General features: G+C 40.6%; 1 protein-coding gene and 1 pseudogene across 7 annotated transcripts in view; one reads left to right on the top strand and one right to left on the bottom strand.

The window, feature by feature from the left end:
• AMBRA1 (autophagy and beclin 1 regulator 1) overlaps positions 1 to 20889 on the bottom strand; it is a 179436-nt gene extending 158547 nt beyond the window's left edge. For all 7 annotated transcript variants that reach the window (XR_005796838.1, XM_040495303.1, XM_040495306.1 and 4 more), the window contains exon 1: positions 20781 to 20889. The gene's annotated coding sequence lies outside the window, so the exon portion shown is untranslated. The remainder of the gene's footprint in view (positions 1 to 20780) is intronic.
• Positions 1530 to 2321, top strand: LOC121043471 (cell division control protein 42 homolog; annotated as a pseudogene).
• Positions 20890 to 22591: the final 1702 nt, after the last annotated feature.

Below are 22591 nucleotides of genomic sequence, written 5' to 3'. Positions count from 1 at the left end.
TACAAGAATCCCTGGAAACTCAAGGAAGAGCAAGGAGGAAACCACTGAACCAACAAGAAAGTGAAGCTCAATTTTTGAGTCCCAAGCTATCAACAGAATCAAGAAGCCAGGAACGTTAGCCTTAAATGCACAAAAATGGCGAGAGACTTTCTATTAGTAAGCAAAGAAAAAAAGAGTAGCTTTTGATGAAAGAAATTTCAGAGGCAAAAACAGCTTAACCCCAGAACTGGGAACTGACCCCAACTGCCTCAGGCAAACAGACCTAATGACTTTGGCAACAACATCCCTTTCATCCACCCACAATATTAGAAGGCTGAAGTAAAGCTGATTTCAAATCATGAAGGATCACATCTTTCTGTTTTCTGCACAGTCTTTGGGAAAAAGAAGTGTAACTCTCCTCCCACAGTAACACATTGCCCCCAGGATTCCTAGAAACCCCTGGAGCCATAGCAACAGTATTGTTAAAAGCTTGGAGAACATTAACGAAGAATCCTCACGAACCCCAGGACAGATGAGATTACTGAGATTATTGAGATGAGATTATTTAAGAAAAATAAAACCTGGAAGAGGTTACGAAATGCATCTAGCTTTGCAAGAGGCATCAGTAGCCAAAGCAGGATTTGAATTCAGGCTTTTTCTTCAGATAGTATCAGAACTTGACTCCCAGTCCTTGGCTCGGCAGATACTGTGTTCAGTGTTCAGTGTTCTCCAATGTTAGAGTCAGCCCAGGTCAGGTTCTTGGCTGACCAGAATAGGGAAAGAAAAAATCTCCCTCAAGGCTTCAGGAAAAGAAGTGAAATTAGTAAATGTAGAGCTCTTATGCTAAAAGGTCCAGATGCTCCTCCATCTTGCCAATCACATTTCTCAGCCAATCAAAATAAATCACTGGATTTAAGAACCTGGATTCCATTTCCCCAACTTTCCGAATAAAAAAAACACTTAAAGAAGGGGAGGAGAAGGGGACACCTTGCTGGCTAAGTCGGTTAAGCGACTGACTCTCAGTTTCAGCTCAGGTCATGATCTCACGGTTTCATAAATTCACTGCAGTGCAGAGCCTGCTTGGGATTCAATCTCTCTCTCTCACTCTCTCTCTCTCTTTCCCCCCTCCTCCGCTCACTCACAATAAATAAACTTTAAAGATTTTTAAAAAAGGAAGGGGAGGAGAAGGATGCAAAAGCAATGATAGCCAAGAAATGTTTATTGAACATTTACTATGTACTCAGCACTATTCTAGGCACTGAGAATACTTTACTGAACATCCTTGCCCTCAAGACACTTATGTCATTATGTAATTAAAAATTGGGGCACCTGGGTGGCTCAGTTGGTTGGGTGTCCGACTTTGGTTCAGGTCATGATCTCGTAGTTTGTGGGTTCGGGCCCCGCGTCGGGCTCTGTGCTGACAGCTCAGAGCCTGGAGCCTGTTTCGGACTCTGTGTCTCCCTCTCTTTCTGACCCTCCCCCGATCATGCTCTCTCTGCCTCAAAAATAAATGAACGTTAAAAAAAAAATTAAAAAAAAAATTGAGGAGTGCTGCCAACACCCCAGAGGAGAAGCTGAGGTCATCAATGAATCTGAAATATTTAAAGTGGATACAAAACTGTCTCAGCAATGCAGACAATTAAGGGTGTTGTTGTGGGCGATGGTGCCGTTGGTAAAACATGCCTCCTGATATCCTACACAACAAACAAATTTCCACTGGAGTAGGTACCGACTGTTTTTGACAGCTATGCAGTCACAGTTATGATTGGTGGAGAGCCATATACCCTTGGACTTTTTGATACCACAGGGCAAGAGGATCATGACAGGTTACGACCGCTGAGTTATCCACAAACAGATGTATTTCCAGTCTGTTTTCCAGTGGTCTCTCCATCCTCATTTGAAAATGTGAAGGAGAACTGGGTGCCTCAGATAACTCACCACTGTCCAAAGACTCCTTGCTTCCTTGTTGGGACCCAAATTAATCTCCGCGATGACCCAAGATTGAGAAACTTGCCGAGAACAAACAGAAGCCTGTCACTCCAGAGACTGCTGAAAAGCTGGCTCGCGACCTGAAGGCGGTCAAGTATGTGGAGTGTTCTGCACTCACACAGAAAGGCGTGAAGAATGTATCTGACGAAGCAATATTGGCTGCCCTGGAGCCTCCAGAACCGAAGAAGACCCGCAGGTGTGTGATGCTATGGACGTCTCCAGACCCTTTTCTGCACAGCTGGTGTCAGCATCGTACTAAAAGCAATGTTAAATCAAACTAAAGATTAAAAATTAAAATTCGTTTTTGCAAAAAAAAAATAAGCAAATAGAGGATAACTTTGGTGGCGCCTGGGTGGCTCAGTCGGTTAAGCATCCGACTTCGGTTCAGGTCATGATCTCACGGTTCGTGAGTTCGAGCCCCGCATTGGGACCCATGCCGACAGCTCTGAGCCTGGAGCCTGTTTCGGTTTCTCTCTCTCTCTCTCTCTCTCTCTCTCTCTCTCAGCTCTGAGCCTAAAGCCTGTTTCAGTTTCTGTGTCTCCCTCTCTCTCTCTCTCTCTCTCTCTCTCTCTATGCCCCTCCCTGGCTCGCACTATCTCTCTCTCAGAAGTAAATAAATGTTAAAAAAAAAAAAATTGAGGATATTTTCAATTACTCGGTACGCTAGGAAGAAAATAAGGATGGGGCGCCTGGGTGGCTCAGTATGTTGAGCTGCAACTTCAGGTGAGTTCGAGCCCTACATCAGGCTCATTGCTGTCAGCGCAGAGCCCACTTCGGATCTTCTGTCCCCCTTTCTTTCTGCCCCTCCCCTGCTTGCGCGCTCTCTCTTTCTCTCTCAAAAATAAACATTAAAAAAATATGGAAAGGAATGTTTTTGGGGGGCCAGATCAAAGGGAGGAAATCAGTAGCTGAGCATCATTTCCCATTTTTCTGAGTGAGACTGCGAAAATGAGTAAGTCAGGAGAAATTTTTTAATATTTTCATGTAACTTAATACTATAATAAATACAATCCAACATTACTTCCTATTGTTAATTACACATAAGACTAAATTTAAGTAGCATTTAAATCATCCTTTACTTCAAAAGTAAACAGTGATCTTAAAGCCTTGTAAGTACACAGCATTAAAATCCGAATATTTATCCAATTATCGCCAATTGATAAACAAAAGTGGCAGAACATAACGTATATTTAAAGCAATACTTTTATCTAACATTCATTGAACATTTGCTACACACCTGGCAGTGCTAAGCACTCTTCCATATCATCTCATTTATTTCTCACAATGACACTACGAAGATAGGTACTATCATTATCCCCATTTCATTTTGCAAATCACAAAACTGAGGCTTGAGGAGTTAAAACGATTGGCCCATGTGGAGGAGAGATTCAAAATCCAAGTAAGTTGCCAAAGTGCATGCTCTGACCACTATACACACTGCTTTCATAGAATCGGCATTAAACCTAAGATCCAGAAAAATTCCTTTTTGTGTCCTCACATCTAGCAGGTCATAATTATAAAGTTGATTCAGAAGAGAGAATGAATAAATTCAAATGAATCTGAGTCAGAACACAGTGACTCATGCTATGTACCCTGACATCCATGCCTCAACCTACCTATCCATAAAAGGGACTACTCTCACCACAGCTAACCATTACTTGCCTCCTGGAGGGTTGAATTAGTTAATATTTGTAATTTTATTTAATTTTTTTAAATGTTTATTTATTTTTTGAGAGAGAGCACAAGTGGGAGAAGGGCAGAGAGAGAGGGAGACATAGAATCTGAAGCAGGCTCCAGGCTCTGAGCTGTCAGCACAGAGCCCAAAAAGGGGCTGGAACTCAGAAACCTCAATATTGTGACCCAAGCCGAATTCGGACGCTTAACAAAGCCACCCAGGCACCCCAATTTCTCCCTTTTTTTTAAATTTAAAGAAGACATACCATAAAACCCAGCAATCACACTCTCAGGCATTTATCCCAGAGAAATGCAAAACTTACACAAAAACTTGTACACAAATGTTCACAGCAGCTCTATTCCTAATAGCCAGGAACTGGAGAAAAATTCAGATGTTCTTCAATGGACAAATGATTAAACAAACTGTGTAACACTCAAAACATGAACTACTACTCAGCAGTTAAAAAGAAAGGAACTATATTGACTGATTCAGGCAACCAAGTTGAATCTCCGGGGAATTAGGCTGAGTGGAAAGGCCAATCTAAAAGGTTACATATGCTCAGGTCATGATGTCATGATCTGTGGGTTTGAGCCCCACTTCGGACTCTGTGCTGGCACCATGGAACCTGCTTGGGATTCTCTCTCTCTGTCCCTACCCTACTCATGCTCATGTTCTCTCTCTCAAAAATAAATAAACTTAAAAAAAAAAAACAAACTTTTTATAACTAACTAAATAGCTACATGTGGGGGCACCTGGTTGGCTCAGTCAGTAGGGCACACAATTACATCCTTTTTAAATTGTAGTTGACCTATGTACATAGAATTCTTGAAATAACAAAGACCAAATTAGTCGGGGCGGGAGGGGGTGGGGATTACAGATAGGGCAAAGGAAGTAGGAGATGGACCGCCTTCTTCTATGGGTATTTTCCCTTGATTCTCTGCACAAAGCTTTATTGCAACTTTACCCATTGCACTTGCCTGATGATTTATGATTTGGGGATGGGTGTGGCTATAAAAGGGCATCAAGGGAGATCCTTGTAGTGATGGAAATGTTCTGCATCTTGTTTCAATGGAAATATCCTAGTTTTGTAAGATGTTAAAATCGGGAGAAACTGGGTAAAGGGTATGGTCTCTCTCTCTCTCTCACATTATTTCTTAAAACTGCATGTAAATCTACAATTATCTCAAAATAAAAAGTTTAACTTAAAAAGAAAAAGGTAACATATGCTCCTCAGTAACAAGTGAAAATTAGTCTGATCAATCTCCCTCCCAAACCCTCCCATTTCCACCCTCCTGAGATAACTATGCAAACTCACTGCTTAGACAAACATGTAGGCATCTTATTAGATGTTTTGTGCATCAAAATGAGATATTATATACTACATATTACCCTGCAACCTACCTACTTCACCTATTATCACTGTACCATAAAGAGCTTAAAAAATCTTTTAAGTGCCAAGCAGGATGGCAGGTATAGAATATTTTCTAACTGGTACAAATCTGACAATGTTTATCATGTTAATATACAGTAGCTGAGACAGCATCATTTAGTGAGTGAAAAAGAGAGTACAGTACAATACAGAAGCAGTATTGTAAAGAGATCCACGCAAATGCAAGGTCTTCAGCAGCTATTCTAGGATCCCAAATGCCTCCTCCATGGAACTATCCTCGGGGGCCCACAGAGCAAGAAATGCTAAAAGATTTCTTTTCAGCAGAAAACTGCTAGAGGGGATAATTCTCCCACATACTCAAGGCAAACCAAACAAACTTCTCTGAAAATATATTACTCCTTCAAGCAGAAGTGCAAAATGTACAGTTGATAATTTTTAAAACATCCATTTTTGTAATAGCTACTACCACTTCTATTGAGTGCTAATGTTTTATATATTCTATATCTCTAAAGCTCCCTCCTACCCCAGTCCCATTTTACAGACAAAAACCTGGCTCAGTGTGAAATTGCTCACCCATAGTCAAACAGTGAGTACACGGTAAAGTTGGTGTTCAAAGCTATAAAACTTGTGCTTTTCCTACTTTATCCAGTTTTTCTATATTACCACATACCAACAGAAGAGAGTCAATAAATTGAACACTGTATTTAGTGTATTTAGGCAGAAGCCATTTTCCACATATGTCTGCTGACTTTGATCCAATTTTTTCCCCCATTTAGTATATTTTGGGGACAGTATACTATGTAGCACTATTGTAACAGGGACAGAAAGGTAAACAAAACCTCAAAGAGCTCTCAGTCTGGTGGGGAGTCTGCAACTGTTGTATACGGTAACTATATAGCTGCTATACTGAAATGTGGCAAGTACTACCCACAAGGAAGTACAAAGTGCTATGTGTTTGAAGAATCCAGCTATCCACCCAAAAGCAAATGATAATCTCTCACATTAGCTTCCTTACAATTAATTGCTCTTCATTTCAATTCTGCTCTGATATACAACATCCTTCCATATAAAACACTGCCTTGGTCACATTAAGTACAAATGAAGGCCTGCCAACTCAGGTCAGCATAAAGCTCCTTCTCTAAAAGTAATGAAGCATTTTTTTTTTTAATTTTGGCAATGAAAATGAAGTATCTTTAATCTTTCTGGTCAAACAATGGATGTACGGAATTTAAAGTGACGAAGACATCATTTTGAACATAAGATCTTACAAAGTTAAATTCACCTGTCCATCATTACAAGATTCACTAAGGGTAGCTCTAAGACAAAAGCCCAGGTTTCTCAAGTCATTGTATGGGGTTCCGTTTCACTACTGCTTCTTTCTTTTAAGTTCAATGAAAATGAACTTAATGAAGTTCAGGTTTTCTCTTTTCATCAACAATAGATGCATCCATGAATAAGTAATCATGCACAGTTCAAAAACTATCAAAAACAAACATGTTGAACACCATAATGAGGTACATATAGAGGTAAAGGACTGCCTATCCTTGGTATGGAAGAAGTTTTTCAGGTATTTCGGGGGGGGGGATGTCAATAGATTCTTAAAAAATTAAAAAAGCCACCAACAACATCATCATCATCTCAGCAACAGCTAGTATTTTAGGGGTATCCACTATGAGCCAGGCAACTTGAAGGTGAAGGTTCTTTCTGATCCTTACAGCCACTCTTGAAAGAGGTGTTTGCACACACTAGGTTTATAGAAATATTCCCAAACTCCACAGCCACCCCAGGGGCTAATTCCAACTCCAGAGTGTCTGCTCTTTCCCCACTACCCCACACTCCCTAGGACAGAATAATTGCACTGCATATGTGGCTGGGACATCAAGTCACCTAAAATTTTGACATAATTTCCCGACTGGCAGTTATGTAATTTAGCCACTTTTCAATCTTCACGTTTTTTTAACTAATTTTCTTTCGTGATTCCTCAGTGGCCTTCCAGGTTGCTTTCTTTTCTTTAAGAAGCAGAACCCTTTTTCCAGATGAAATCTTATGTGAAAACACTAACATATAAAAGAGATCAAAATGAGCTGCTCTGGTTTAAGCAGAGTGGGAGAATCAAACTCTTCCTGACTCTCACGCCACCCCATAGGCACCTCCAAAGAACACACTTAACTCTGGGCACCTGGCTGGCTCAGTTAGTACAGCATGCAACCCTTAGTCTCAGGGTCATAAGACCACAATGGGCATGGAAAGGAAGGAAGGGAGGGAGGGAGGAAGGAAGGGAGGGAGGGAGGGAGGAAGGAAGGGAGGGAGGAAGGAAGGAAGAGAAGTGATAGTATAAAAAAGAAAAGAAGAATAACATTAACTTAAAGACTCTAACTTCTCTATCTCAGGTTTGCCATTCACCATCTGTATAACCTTTGGCAAGAAAACGTTTCACTTTTCCTGTCCTTTATTTCTTTTAAAATTTTTTGAACGTTTATTTATTTTTGAGAGAGAGAGAGAGAGAGACAGAGCATGAGCAGGGGAGGAGCAGAGACAGAGGGAGACACAGAATCCAAAGCAGGCTCCAGGCTCCGAGCTGTCAGCACAGAGCCCGACGCGGGACTCGAACCCACGGACCGTGAGATCATGACCTGAGCTGAAGTCAGACCCTCAACCGACTGAGCCACCCAGGCGCCCCTCCTGTCCTTTAAAATAGAGATACTACCATCCATTTTATAGAGCTTCATTGGTTTGTTATGAATATTACGTGGAGGAACAAATATAAAATTCCCAGTACATGTTAAGTATTCAAAAGTTGGCTCCCCTCTCTTTTATCCTGCAGAGGTAACAGTTGTTGCCAATTCAAGAAAGCTCAATAAGTATATTTGATGATATCTGTAGTAGCAGAGAAGTGAACAAGTAAATGCTCCCACAGCTCAACTGAAAGAGACATAATAAATCCTCCATTAAAGCAACCTACCAATGATAATACCCCCTCCCAGCTTAGCTTCCCAGTCAATGACCCATGAACCTCAAAAGGTGTTTTTTATTAATAAACACTTATTATGAGATTCTTTAATGTACACCCTAAAGTGTCAGGTGAATGTGTTAATGTTCTCAGTAATTTAACTTTGGCATTTCCTGAGCTGAGCATTTAAACTGGCAATTTTGGGGCGCCTAGGTGGCTCAGGCAGTTAAGCATCCGACTTCAGCTCAGGTCATAATCTCAAGACTCGTGTGAGTTCGAGCCACACCTCGGGTTCTGTGCTGACAGCTCAAAGCCTGGAGACTGCTTTGGATTCTGTGTCTCCCTCTCTCTCTCTCTGCCCTTCCCCCACTCAAGCTCTGTCTCTCAAAAAGTAAATAAACATTAAAAAAATAATAGTAAATAAACTGGCAATTTAATACTACATTTAATGAGTATTTTTATATTTATGCTCTACAGCATGAACCAATGTTCATTCATTTGCCCATCTTCTGGGCTTCTATTTTTCCAAGCACTACAAAACAAAAATACATCTGTCATGTGCACCTTCCTTAAGCAATTTTAATCTGGCCCTTCTAAACAGTCATTAAGAATCTATTACCTTAGTCTGTTATTGATAATGTGTTCCTATTTCTACATGTGTAACAGGAGACCAAAACAATTTTTACAGGAAAAGATTCTCAGTCCTAATCTAAACCCAGCCAACAACTCTCAAATCACACACACTATGGAAGCTGCAGATGTTGGCTTTGATCCCTATGGTTTAGGAAGAATCACAACAATAATACATCACATAGCCATGAAAAGACTCCTTTACAATAAAGAACACATCCCTGAGCGTTGAACATGGGAGTCAAGAAGATTCAGAATGCTAATCTTCCATTTTACTAGGAGACCTTCAGCAATTTACCTAGTCTCCACTGATTATTTCTTCATAAAGAAAATGAAAATATACTCATTACAATGCCAGAGATACTGTTTTGATTAACTACCTGGGGTTTGGTTCCCAGGGACCTCAGAAGTCATCTTTCTCATCTCCTTCATTTCTTAACAAGCCCATGCTTGAGTCATCCTACAAAGACAGTTACTGAGTCTTTGAAGAACGTATTTCACAACCTTCCTCAGTAATATCCCAGTATCTTGTTGTCAGGAAGTTCTTTCTAATTTGTAATCTATATCCCTTCTGCTGCAATTAAAACACATTCCCTCTTGTCTTCTATGGGAAAAGAACATCTGCTTAATACCACCTGAACAATATCCCTTCAAGAGATTATAAAATATAGGAAGCCCATTTTAAACAGCTTCATGTAAATGCAACATGGCTTTAAATGGGTCATCTTAGACAAAGAACATGATTAAGAGTCTTAAATTCCCAGTTCCATCACTGACTTGCTCTGAAGATGATAGGAAGTTAAAACCAAGCAGATGCTGTACCTCAATTACCCCATCAGTAAAATGCAAATGATAAAACCAGTATGTTGGGAGAACTCAGTTCCTCAAAAAACTAAATATAAAGGCAAGAGATTCTCAATCCCAATCTAAGCCCAGCCAACAACTCTCAAATCACTCACTCTGAGGAAGCTGCAGATGTTGGCTTGATCTCTATGGGTTAGGAAGAATCATGACAATAATACATTACCAGATAGCCTTACAATTAATTACACACCTAGGTAGATACCCAAAACAACTGAAAACAAGGACACGTACATGCATGTTTACAGCAGCGTTATTCATGATTTCCGAAAAGTGGGAGCAGTCCAAATGTTCTTCAATGGGTAAAGGAACAAATTATGATATATACAATACATACACAATACAATACAATATATACAATAGGTTACATATTGTTATGATTCCTCTTTTATAAGAAATTCAGAATATATCAACCTATAGATACAGAATGCAGACTGCTGATTTCCAGGGGCTGGTGGAAGGAGGGAAATGAAGAGAAACTGTTTTACTTTGTAGTAATCGAAATGTTTTGGAACTAAATAGAGGGTGGTGGTTGCAAAACATTATGAATGTATTAAACACCACTGAACTGTTCACTTTAAAATGGTTAATTCTGGGGCACCTGGCTGGCTCAGTCAGCAGACCATGTGACTCTTGATCTCAGAGTTGTATATTCAAACCCCACATTGGGTTTGCAGAATTAGTTAAAAATAAAATTTTTAAAAAACTTTTTTTAATGTTTATTTTTGAGAGAAAGAGACAGAGCATGAGTGGGGGAGGGGCAGAGAGAGGGGAAGACACAGAATCTGAAACAGGCTCCACGCTCTGAGCTGTCAGCACAGAGCCCGACATGGGGCTTTAACTCTGGACCAGTGAGATCATGACCTGAGCCAAAGTCCCAAGCTTAACAGACTGAGCCACCCAGGAACTCCTAAAAATAAAATCTTTTAAGGGATGTCTGGCTGGCCCAGTCAGTATAGCTTGCAACTCTTGATCTCAGGGTCATAAATTCAAGCCCCACATTGGGCATGGAGCCTACTTAAAAAAAAAAAAAAAAAAAAAAAGTAAATAAATAGCACCTGGGTGGATCAGTCGGTTAAGTGTCCATTTTTTTTTTTTTTAAGTTTATTTTGAGAGAGACAGAGACAGAGAGTAAGTGAGGGGCAGAGATAAAGGGAAACAGAGAATCCCAAGCAGGCTCCGCACCATCAGCACAGAACCCGATGAGGGGCTTGAACTCACCAACCACAAGATCAGGACCTGAGCTGAAACCAAGAGCTGGACGCTTCACCAACTGAGCCACCTAGGCACCTCTAAGCATCAGACTCTTAATTTTGGTTCAGGTCTTGATCTCACGGTTCATGAGTTCCAGCCCCACATCAGGCTCTACACTGATAGTGCGGTGCCTGCTTGGGATCCTCTCTCTCTGCCCCTCCCCTGCTCATGCTCTCTCTCAAAATAAATAAATAAAAACTTTAAAAAATAAATAAATAAACAAGGGGTGCCTGGGTGGCTCAGTGGTTAGGCATCTGACTTCTGTTCAGGTCACGACCTAGTGGTTTGTGAGTTCAAGTCCCACATTGGGCTCTGTGCTGACAGCTCAGAGCCTGGAGCCTGCTTCAGATTCTGTGTCTCCTTCTCTCCCTCTGCCCCTTCCCTGCTTGTGCTCTGTCTCTCTCTCTCAAAAATAAAAAAAAATTAAGAAAAAATTTTTAGTTAATTAATTAATGGTTAATTTTGCATTGTATGAATTTCACCTGAATAAAAAAAAAAGGGGGAGGGGAAGGCTAGAAGAACTAGTGGGGACAATATCCATAAAATGCTTAGCCCTTCCCAGAGAAGTCATCATATAAAATTCTAGGTAGCCAAATGTTTAATATTATCTCATTATGGCCTATTAGACTCTAAGCAAAGAATATGTAAACGGGAAACAAAACAGAAACCAAAATAAAGTCTAGAGTCATATTTATACGTACTCTATATGGCAGTAAGAACCAATAAATAAGTGACTGAATAAAGAGATAAGGTAGGGGCGCCTGGGTGGCTCAGTCGGTTAAGCAGCCGACTTCAGCTCAGGTCATGATCTCACAGTCTGGGAGTTCAAGCCCCATGTCTGGCTCTGTGCTGACAGCTCAGCCTGGAGCCTGCTTCAGATTCTGTGTCTCCCTCTCTCTCTCTGCCCCTCCCCTGCTCATGCTCTGTCTCTCTCTGTCTCAAAAATAAATAAACACATTTAAAAAAAATTTTTTTTAAGATAAAGTAAATAACCAAGCACATGAGCAAATTGACTATAGCAACAATGACCACAGGAAAGCAATATGAAAAAATAAAAGTAAGGAATAAATTTTAAAATCCAAAAGACAAAGACACATTAAGTAGGGAATTGAAAAGAGAAGCTAATGACAGCAAAACTAAAAAGTACATAAACCCTTAAATTCCACGGCCACATATACAAATCATGAGAATCACTACTCTTTCCATTCTGCAGTTAACCCTCATTCCTTGACCTCTTCTCCCCATCCCACCCCCCCCACCCCCCGGCTTTTTTTAAACCTCTTTCTCCTTTAATCCAACCTCCTGGCAAGACACCAAGGCTAGGCCACGAAGAAGAAAATAAAAAGGTATCATTCCTATCTTCATGGACCTTATTACATTACTTCTTAAAGTATTACTTCTTCTGGGAAGACAGACATGCTAATTACCAAAATATACAGACCATCTCCACTTCCTCCCGTCCCACTTTTTAAATCCACTTCAGTGGATTTCTGAGGTTTCCTCAAATTCTTTGGATCTTGACTGGGAACAATCTCCTGCTAGTCTATACACACATTCTCTCTAGGTAATCTGACCATTTTCCTCGACTGTAAATACCACCTCTCTACCAAGAGCATCAGATTTACTGCCAGCACCCCTGCCAGCAGCACTCAAAGGTTCCTTGCTGGATGTCTCCACATGTTTTTAACAGAAAGCTCACACTCAGCAGGGCTTAAGTTGAGGTCTTTCTCCTGCTCCCCAATTCTAGTCAAAATCTGCTCCTCCTCAAATGTTTCCATCTCACAAATGGCAACTTCATCTATCCAGATGCTCATGAAATCTGAGAATCATACTTGACTTTTCCCTCCTCCCACATATTCAATCCATCATTAAGTCTTGCCTGTCCTAATTCTAAAATATCTATTGGGGAAAAAAATGTATCTATTCAATTTTTCTACTTCCTCCCATCTCCATTGCCTACAGCCTAGTCCAAGCCATGATATGGTCATCTTTTGCCTGGACCACAAAAAGACATCTTTAACTATCATACTTCCCCCACTTCTCTTTCAAATTTTCCAAATTCCAAAATTTTTCCCACAAATTTCCAAAAGTTTCCACAATGTAGCTGGAGCAACCTTTTAAAATCATATATTAGGGTCACAACACTCATACTTAAAACCTTCCAACGCTTCCAGTTATATTTAGGAAAAAAGTCCAAAATCCTTAACACAACCCTGCCTACGTCTCTATCCTCATCCTGTGCCCCTCTCCTTCCTCCCCCACTGCTCACTGTGCTCCAGCCACACCAATCTTCTTCCAGCTTCTCAAACTGTGCCACGTTCCTTCCTACCCCAAGGCTTTCATACATGCTATTCCCTTTGCCTTTCCCTTTCAGCCTTCTAATCTCTGCTTAAATATCACATCTTCAGGAAACTTTTCCCAAGGCTCCAATATAATTCAGGGTCCCCTACTATAATCTCTTTTTTACTTCTCCATCATAGGACTTGATACACTTTGCAATTACACATTTATTAGTGTATTTTTTGTTTACCATCTCTCTCCCCTATGGACAACAATCTCTAGAAGAGCATGGACAGAGTCTATTTTTGTCACTCTAGTCTTAGTACAGTGGTAGTAGTTTAGAGAGTTTAGAATTGTTTAAAGTAGTTTAGAATCAGTATAATTTAGGGATTAAGAGCAGGAGACTATGGAGCCAGACTGCTTGGATTCAAATCCTGGTGCTACCACTAACTAGGCTCTAAGACCCTGGGCAAAGTGCTTAACCTCTCTCTGTGCCACAATTTCCACATCTACGAAATGAGGAAAATAAAAGTATCTACACCACAAAAATGTAAGAATGAAAAGAATTAATGACACAAAGCACTTGGTACAGTACCTGGCACAAAACACTTCAATAAGCACGGTTCTGATCAGCTCTTATTATGGTATTCATAACACCTACCACAGTGGTAGACAACATTTACTGAATGAATGGATGGGTTAATTAATTAAAAAAAACAAGACTCCACTATCTTCATTAAATAGGTTTTTTAAATGACAGCACAGGAATTTTACACAGACTTCAGAGAGGAAAACAAAAACGGATAGTTAAGGTAAAGACTGAAGCACCCACAATTTATGATGGCATAAAGGGACAAGAGAAATAAAAAACTAACTCTACTGCATTCCTGTACCACTATATGAAATACAAGTTCACTCTTCCAGAAGTTTACCCAAGTTGATTTGGTAACTTTGACTTTTCCCTAAATATCATTCTCTTCCATGCCTTTAGACAACTTCTTCCAAATCGTTCAAGTACTAATCACAGTTCAAATACATGGTAAAATTCAGATGCTAAAGTTTTCTACCTGTTTGGCAAAGAAATGTTTTTCTGTTCCTAAAATAGCTCTGGCCTGTTTTACCATACATATTACAGAATCCTCAAAATTCCGTCATGTCTCTCCTACTTGGAATTCTTTCAGACACTGTTGCTTTCTAGGTTTCTCTCTCCCAGTAAAGACATACCCTCTCACTTTAACTTGAAGCACACTGAGGGAAAGGAGAAACAAATACACTGCTTGAACTTCCTGTTTCCTGTTTAAGTTTTCTCAGAAGACACTGAACTTCAATCTAAGCATCACTACTGTTTGTTGTCCTTTTGGGGAACATACCATCTTTAAGGTGTTATAATAATAATATTGAAAACAATAACAGGTGGCATATATAGCACTATCTGCTGTTCTAAATGCTTTACATATATTCTCTCATTCATTTCTCACAATTGTATGGTATTCTACACATGAAGAAAGGCACAGAGACGTTAAGTATTTACGTAAGTTGCAGTTAGTAAATAGTGGTCCTGAGATTTGGACTCAGACTGCCTGGCTCCAAGAATCAGTGCCACTAGGCTGTTATTCAAGAGTCTGGGAAGACATATTTTTCTATCCTGTTTTCACTGGTCAGCTAGGGTGAAATACTCCAAATCTCTCCCCAAGTCAAACAGGCATATTAATCCTCTGCAACCCAGCAAAATTTCAAATGTTTCATTATATCATAAGCATATACACCTAAAACAAAACAATGTTAACTCATGGGAAACTACACGTTCTATCCTGGGAAGCAGAAATAAACAAATGATGAAATAATGAAATGTGAAATTTGCCTCAGTTAATTCGACAGACAGACATATGATTCCAATAAGCAGCAGTAAAAAAATGCTACAAAACACTTTTAATATCTTGAAAGAAAGGTACTAAACAAGATTATAAGTACATATTATCATATACACATAGTCAGCAGCAGCAGCCTACATTTTCCCTCTCTCAATTTCACTATAATCCTTCTAAAGCTTTCCCCTTATATAAGGCTAAGTACTTCAGCTTAGTCTCTGCTACAAATAAATCTGAAGTCATGTATCCAGTGTTTAAATTCATTGAACTCAAATTCCAAAGAATAATTATTTTAGAAAAAATTAACAAATGAAAACTAATTAAATTCAGGTCACATTAGAAGTAAAAATTAAACTCATTAGTCAAGCATGCTGGACATTTCTAAGTCATAGTGATCCTTTATTATGCCAAATCCAGTGTCACCATACACTAACAAATATTACATACAGCAATTTTATCTTTTTTTTTAATTTATTTTGAGAGAGAGAGAGAGAGAGAGAGAGAGAGAGAGGCATGAGAGCATGCATGTGGAGGAAGGGCAAAAAGAGAGGGAGAGAGAGAGAATCCCAAGCAGACTCTGCACTGTCAGTGCAGCCAGGTGAAGGGCTCGAACTCACAAAGTGTGAGATCGTGACCTGAGCTGAAATCAAACACTTAATAGACTGAGCCACTCAGGCACCCCACATGTAGCAATTTTAAATGAAGACTTCCACTGTGATGGCAGAAAGAGAACCTTAATTTACTGAATCATGATATGTTGTGATTGCAACTTTTTAACGGGATTAAAGATGCCATGACTGAAGACTCCACTCTCCCCATGAACACCCAGCGCCCTCCTCACTTCTTCATCTTGCTGTCAGCCCTTGTTTCTTTCAGAGCACAGCCCAAATTTCAATATCCATCAGATTCCTGGTCAACTCTGCTCCCCACTGGAATAAACTCCATAAGAGTAAGAATATTCATGTCTACTTTTGTATCCCACCATCTAATGAGCATTCAATAAATATTTGCTAGATGAACAAAAGTCTGAAAAGGAAAGGGTTGAAACACAGAGTCACAATCAAGAAATAGTTCCAGGGCACCTGGGTGGCTCAGGCAGTTAAGCATCAACTCTTGATTTCGGTTTAGGGCATGATCTCACAGTTCATGAGATAGAGCCCCATGTGGGGTTCTGTGCTGACAGTGCAGAAACTGGAATTCTCTCTCTCCCTCTCTCTCTGCCCCTCCCCTGCTCTCACACATGCATGCATGCACTCAACAGTTCTTGCGCGCGCACACTGTCTCTCTCAAAATAAATATACTTAAAAAAAAAAAAAGAATAGGGGAGACTGGACGGCTCCATTGGTTAAGCATCAGAATCTTGATTTCAGCTCAGGTCATGATCTCATGGTTCGTGAGATCAAGCCCCACGTGGGGCTCTGTGCGGACAGCATGGAGCCTGCTTGGGATTCCCTCTCCTCTCCTCTCCTCTCTCTCTCTCTCTCTCTCTCTCTCTCTCTTTCTCTCTGCCCCTCCCCCACTCACACGGCTGCTCTCTGTCTCTCAAAATAAATAAACAAACTTGGAGTCCTGGGTGGCTCAGTTGGTTGAGCATCCGACTCTTGATTTGGGCTCTGGTCATGATCTCATGGTTTGTAAGATCAAACCTCCTTTGTGCTCTGCACTGATGGTGTGGAGCCTGCTTGGGGTTTTCTCTCTCTCCCTCTCTCTCTGCCTCTCCCCCATGCTCTCTCCCTCTCTCTCAAGGTAAATAAACAAACAAACTTAAAAAAGAAGAAGAAGAAGAAGAAGAAGAAGGAGGAGGAGGAGGAGGAGGAGGAGGAGGAGGAGGGCACCCGGGTGGCTCAGTTGGTTAAGCATCCAACTCTTGATCTCAGCTCAGGTCATGATATCATGGTTCGTGAGTTTAAGCCCTGCATCGGGCTCTGTGCCGAAGCCCTGAAGCCTGCTTAGGATTCTGTTTCCCTCTCTTTCTGTCCCTCCCCTGTTTGCTCTCTATCACTCTCAAAATAAATTTAAAAAAAGAAAAAAAAAAAGAAAAAAAGAAAAGAAATAGTTCCAAAAGGTCTGATAGGGATACATGTACCTTAGGAAACAACACAGCACAAGAACAATACTCAATAAAGAAAGGAAAAAGTTTAGGTGGAGAAGTGGAGATTATCAACCCTAAGAAAAGACAGAGAACAAAATGGAAAAGATACTACATTAATCTATAGACACACAGGCAGGACTAACTGGAAGACAGGGGGTAAATATTCTCAGCCTCACCCCATCTACACATACAGCACTTAAAACTTCTCTTTCACTGGCACTTCCAGGCATTCACTCCTTTCCACACACTTATTAGTTAAGCTCCTCCAATGCTGGTTTAATGTTTGTCACCTCTATCCTCCATGACTGTCAGGCATAATGTTGCCTTGAAAGAAACAAGTTGTCCAAGAACTTAGATGACTGCTCACCACTGCTGTAAGATAGCATAGCAGTTAATATCTAAAGAGCACTTTATGTTTTTAAAGCAGTTTCACATACTTTTTTTCTCAATAGAAATATTATGATAAAAGTATTATCTTTCCCATTCGCTAAACACAGGTTCATAAAAGTATTCAAAGCCTTGTTTTTAAATCCCAACTCTGCTACATTCTTGCTGTGTGATCTTGGTCAAATTACGTACTCTGAGTTCAGTATCCACTGGGAAAATAATATCTACCTTAAAGGACTGTTGTATTAAATGAGATAATGCCTGTGAAGAACATGACATAGTAAATGCCCCGTAAAGGGGAGCAACCTTCCCTACAGTCTCCTTAAATAATTTGTAAAGGATTTCTCAGCTATGAAGTGTATAAGCCTAGGACTTAAATCCAGGTCTCCTGATTCCTTAATCTGTTTTCTTCACACTACATCATTTTGGCAGACTGCCACATACTACTGGGCACATAAATACATTCTGACAATAACTGATCACAAAATTTTTATCTATCAGTAACTAATTTTAGCTTTGCAAAAAGGGGGAAAGATAGATCTAATTAACTTTGGGGTGGGGGGAGAAGGGGCTTGAAAATATAAAATATAAATCACCCCCAAGCCACAGGACAAGTTGTACCATAGTACTTCTGTACAAACAGAAATTATGACAAGAAACAGAAAGTTCTCTCTGGGTTTATGAGGAACAATTGGAGAAGGAAACAAGAATGACTATGATTAAAGGAACTTAAGGAGTTTTGGGGGCCGGGGGGGGGGGGGATTGTTTATTTTGTTCTGTTTGTCGGTTTGGGGTTTTTTTTGGTAAACCAAACCACTGGGCAAAAAGATCTGCATCCCATTCCAAAATAACTCTATCAAGGCTGAGATGTATCTTTAAAAAAAGAGACTTCGGTGTGCTAACAACAAAACTTTTTCTCAAACTGCTTTCAGAGCAGGATAAATGGGAATAGTGAGATACATTGTCAACATTCATGAAGATCCTTGAAGATCATAAATGTATGGACTCAGTATTAATAAGAAGCAGAAAGAAGCATGATCAAAAGAACAAAAGTCTGGCTTGCTTGGCCGGAAGAGCATGCGATTCTTGATCTCAGGACTGTGAGTTCAAGCCCCACACTGGATGTGGAGCTTACTTACAAAAAAAAGAAAAAGAAGAAAAAGAAAAAGAATAAAGTTTCATAAGCTTCCTAACGTGTATTGAAGATAATTTGAAAATTATACAATATAAAACCAAATTATTACAGTTAATAAAAATAACCAGTAGTTTTCAAGTGATACATATAATTAATCTTTTCCAAGGTAGAATATAACTCCTTCCAGGACAAGCTATAGAAGATATTCAAAGAAGTTCACATCTTTAATAATCCTCAAGAACTTTCTCACGAAAAGAGAAGATAGAACAATTAAGTCACATTCTGAACCCATAAATTTCTGAAAGGAAATGCCAGAAGAGAGCCTGATCTGACACTGACAGAACAGCGCAAGATTTAACCAAGAAAGGTAAATTGTGGAGTGAATTTCTATCACAAAGCAGGGTAGAAGCCAATAAGCTCTATCCCTATAACCTCACCACCAGCACCACAACCAAATTTCTTGTCTTCCTCAATTCAACTTAAACCTCTGCTAATTATTTCCTATAGAAACGTAACAAAATGTTGCTAACATTTTTTGTGACACTCCTAGCAAACTCCATCTTTATTTAGCATTCGTTAGGAGTCACTGAGATACTACATTAACTACAAATTCTATGCAGAATCAATTCCCAGGAGATAACGTCGCTTCCTTCACTAAATGCTGTCCTCTGATACACGTTCTCTTCTACCATAAAAACTTTTTCAGAGAGCACACATTCTTAGCCTAACTTCCCAATCTAGGTTCTCCAGTCTGGTGGCTCTTCTTTAATCCCTTTCTGGAAGTTCTGAGGTCCTGGTAACTAGGAAATCACTGATGACCAAGGACCCCACGCTTAGATATTGCTGACCTCAAAATTAAAAACATTAGAGGAACAATAACCTTTCCACAACTCATATTAGAATTCTAAAATTGTTAAAAACAAAACAAAACACATACTTGTATAGTTTCCACCCAAGGACTAGAAATTTAATCTGTTCTCTCTTTAAAACCACTGTCCTACTGATTTTACATACTATGGAAATACTTATTCAACCTAAAACCACCTCTAGCCTGAATTTTTTTTTTTCAACAAAGAAGCTACACAAATTAGGATCGTGACACTGAATCCAATGAAAATAAAATGAGTAAGAACGCTTAGTCCCCAAAGTTTCTAAGTTGAGAGAGAAAAGGAAAACATAATGGAGATGCCAGAATTTTAACTTTAAATTTAAATATCTCAATATTTGAATGAATCCTACACAATGGCTGTTTAGTATACGCACAACTAAACCACTAATCGAATATGATAAAATTGTTCTGAAAACGACTCCTTGGGTTTCCTTTGGATTCTTCCTAGAAAGCAAACTCTTCAGGACGAATACCTGATTTGAAAATCTTCACCAATCCTCCAACCTTGGACATTAACCACTTAACAACATAGTTGGAAGATTTCCATTGCGAACACGCTGGGGGGGGGGGGGGGCGGAAATAAGTATCAACAGAAAGCAAACTAGTCAGCAAACAAAATTTTCTATCCAAGAAACAGAATTGCCATTGCTTTTCTCACTAAAATGATACAGACCTTGACAAACAAAACCAGCATGGTCCCTTTACTTCTGAAGTCACCAGTGACAGAATCGGTATTCCCAGGTAGGAGAGATCACAAACGACAAATCGCTGTGTACATAAAGTGACTGGTAAAAAATAGAGAGGGAGGGGGGAAAAAAAACCCGAACCTGCAAATGACCAAAAAACGACTCATAGTACGTTTAAAGACCTATTTGGGACGTGGGGAAAAGTCAAGTCCCAGAACGCTGCCTCAGTTTCCCTATCCCCAAAACGCAAGAACATGACACTTCGCTCAGAGCAGCCAGGGGGCCGTGTTCCACTTGTTTCCACCTACTCGAGGGTCCCTTCAAAGGTCGGACTCCGAGGAGGTCCCCAGCGCAATTGAGTCATGACACCCGGGGCCTTGGGGGAGGGGAGACCGAGGAGGGGCAAGCGCGCAAAGCTCTATCCGTTCCTGGGAGGCGATTTCCCCCCACACTGAAGGTGCCAGCACCCGCCCTAGACCCAACATCCCCTCCCTACCTAACCGCGTAAAGCAGCCCCAGCATCTCTCCCTCCTTCCGGCCTCTCCCTCCGTGCCCTGCCGCCTCTCCGACCGCGCCCCCGAACGCAGCCGGGTAGCTCCTCCTCCGGCCGTGTCTCCGCGGCCAAGCCGCCCGCCCACCCGCCGGCGCCAAGGTCTTCTCAACCCGCCAGCGGAAGGATGCCGGGCCGGGCCTCCCAGGCTCCTCCCGGGCCTACCTGCAAGGCGGGCGGAGGCTCCGTCTGCAGCCCAGCGACGGGACCCAACCACCGACAAGAAGAAGAGGCAGGAAGGAAGCAAGGGGTCCGCTCTACCGACCAGCGGAAGAAAGCAGCCTGAGCGCGGGGCCTCGCGGATAAGTCAGCCTTCGACCCGGCGCCGCCGCCGCTCAGGAGACATCAAGCAAGAAGACGGCGCAAAAGATCACCGAATACACGAACGGCCCAGACATCATAGGATGAGCGCCCAGCCAATCGTTCAAGGAGATGCAGTCGAGCGCCGAAAAACTGCTCCGCTCCAACCCTAGGTCCGACTCCTGGCCAAGGCATGAATAAACAAACCCAGATCATAAGCGGCGGAGTAAAGTAGCCGGTGCTTCTGCCATTTTCTGTGTTGCTTGCCAGCGAAGTTGTTTAGAGCACCGGAGTTTTTCTTGAGTGTTGGAGATCAAGACATAGCACAATGACACTTACCAGTTCAGCAACTAAGTTACGGACTCCCAACATTATCCCAGCTGAGCAAGTGTGACTCTTAGTTCCCTCACGGACAGTGAGGTACATAAAAATAAACATACATATACATGACAGAGGCACAGAGAGACAATGAGAGAGAATCCAGACTGAGAAACAAAGTGAGTCAACGCTGTTAAAGTTCCACTTTAGGTCCCATAAAACACAGCAAAGAGAAGTTGGAAAAATTCAGGGGTTTGTAGGCTGAACTTAAGGCAGGAAAAAAAAATACACGTATGCTTTTTAAAATTTTCTTTCAAAGGCCTGGAGCTACGGGTGTGCTTCTTATGTGATGATCAAAATTTTCCTTGGGTTCAGAACCTGCAAAAGTTGAAATTTTCATCATCACAGCAATAGTCCCTTTCTGAAGTCTTGTAGTAGACAAATTAATATTCTCAGCACAAGTGTGAATTAATATGGACATCCTAGGTACAATTCAATAAATCACATAGATCACTCCAAATATGGATTACCAAGTGTGAGCAATTATACAGCTATCCTAAGTCCCCCCTAAGGGGAGAGTAAAGGCGTAAAAAAGAAATGATAGTCCAAGCCCTTAAAGAGCTTATAATCTAATCAAAGTGAAAGGTCACATCCTTACAACATTACCTTTATTTATAATTTATTATAATTTTTAAAAATCTCCTTTAAGTCCATGACAATGTTCAAGGGACAACTCATATATATAATGCAGGATAGAATCAGCATCCATAATATGAGGATGAAACACTGGGCTTTTGTTGTCTACTACTGTTTTAGGGGACTTAAAAATGAGGAAACATAGCAACATTTATGAAAGTCTTAAAAAAGAAAGAATTTAATAATCCACTTCCAAAACACAAAGTTTTGGGGTGCCTGGGTGGCTCAGTTGGTTGAGCATCTGACTCTTGATTTGGGTTCAGGTCATGATCTCGTGGTTTGTGGGTTCAAGCCCCTCATCAGGCTCTGTGCTGATAGTGTAGAGTTTGTGTGGGATTGTCTCTCTCCCTCTCTTTCTACCCCTCCCCCACTCTCTCTCTCTCTCTCTCTCTCTCAAAATAAATAAACTTAAAAAAAAAAACCACCAAGTTTTAATTTGTTCATGCTCCCATGCAGTCCTAAGAAATAGCCTGCATAATGTTTTAAAGTTTAAGCAGAGATACAAGTGTTATTGTTTCCCATTGTATCATTTCCCTATTAAGTCTTTAATAGTTGTTATTTTTAACAATTGCACAATATTCCATTGAGAGGATATACTGACCTTGCTCCCCATTGTTGGATGTGTATGTTGCCTCCAAACATTTTCTGTGTAATAGGTATTG

The sequence above is a fragment of the Herpailurus yagouaroundi genome, unplaced genomic scaffold (assembly GCF_014898765.1).
Source record: "Herpailurus yagouaroundi ecotype Mexico unplaced genomic scaffold, PumYag 187, whole genome shotgun sequence".
Taxonomy (NCBI): Eukaryota; Metazoa; Chordata; class Mammalia; order Carnivora; family Felidae; genus Herpailurus; species Herpailurus yagouaroundi.
This window is presented reverse-complemented; position numbering and strand designations above follow the sequence as displayed.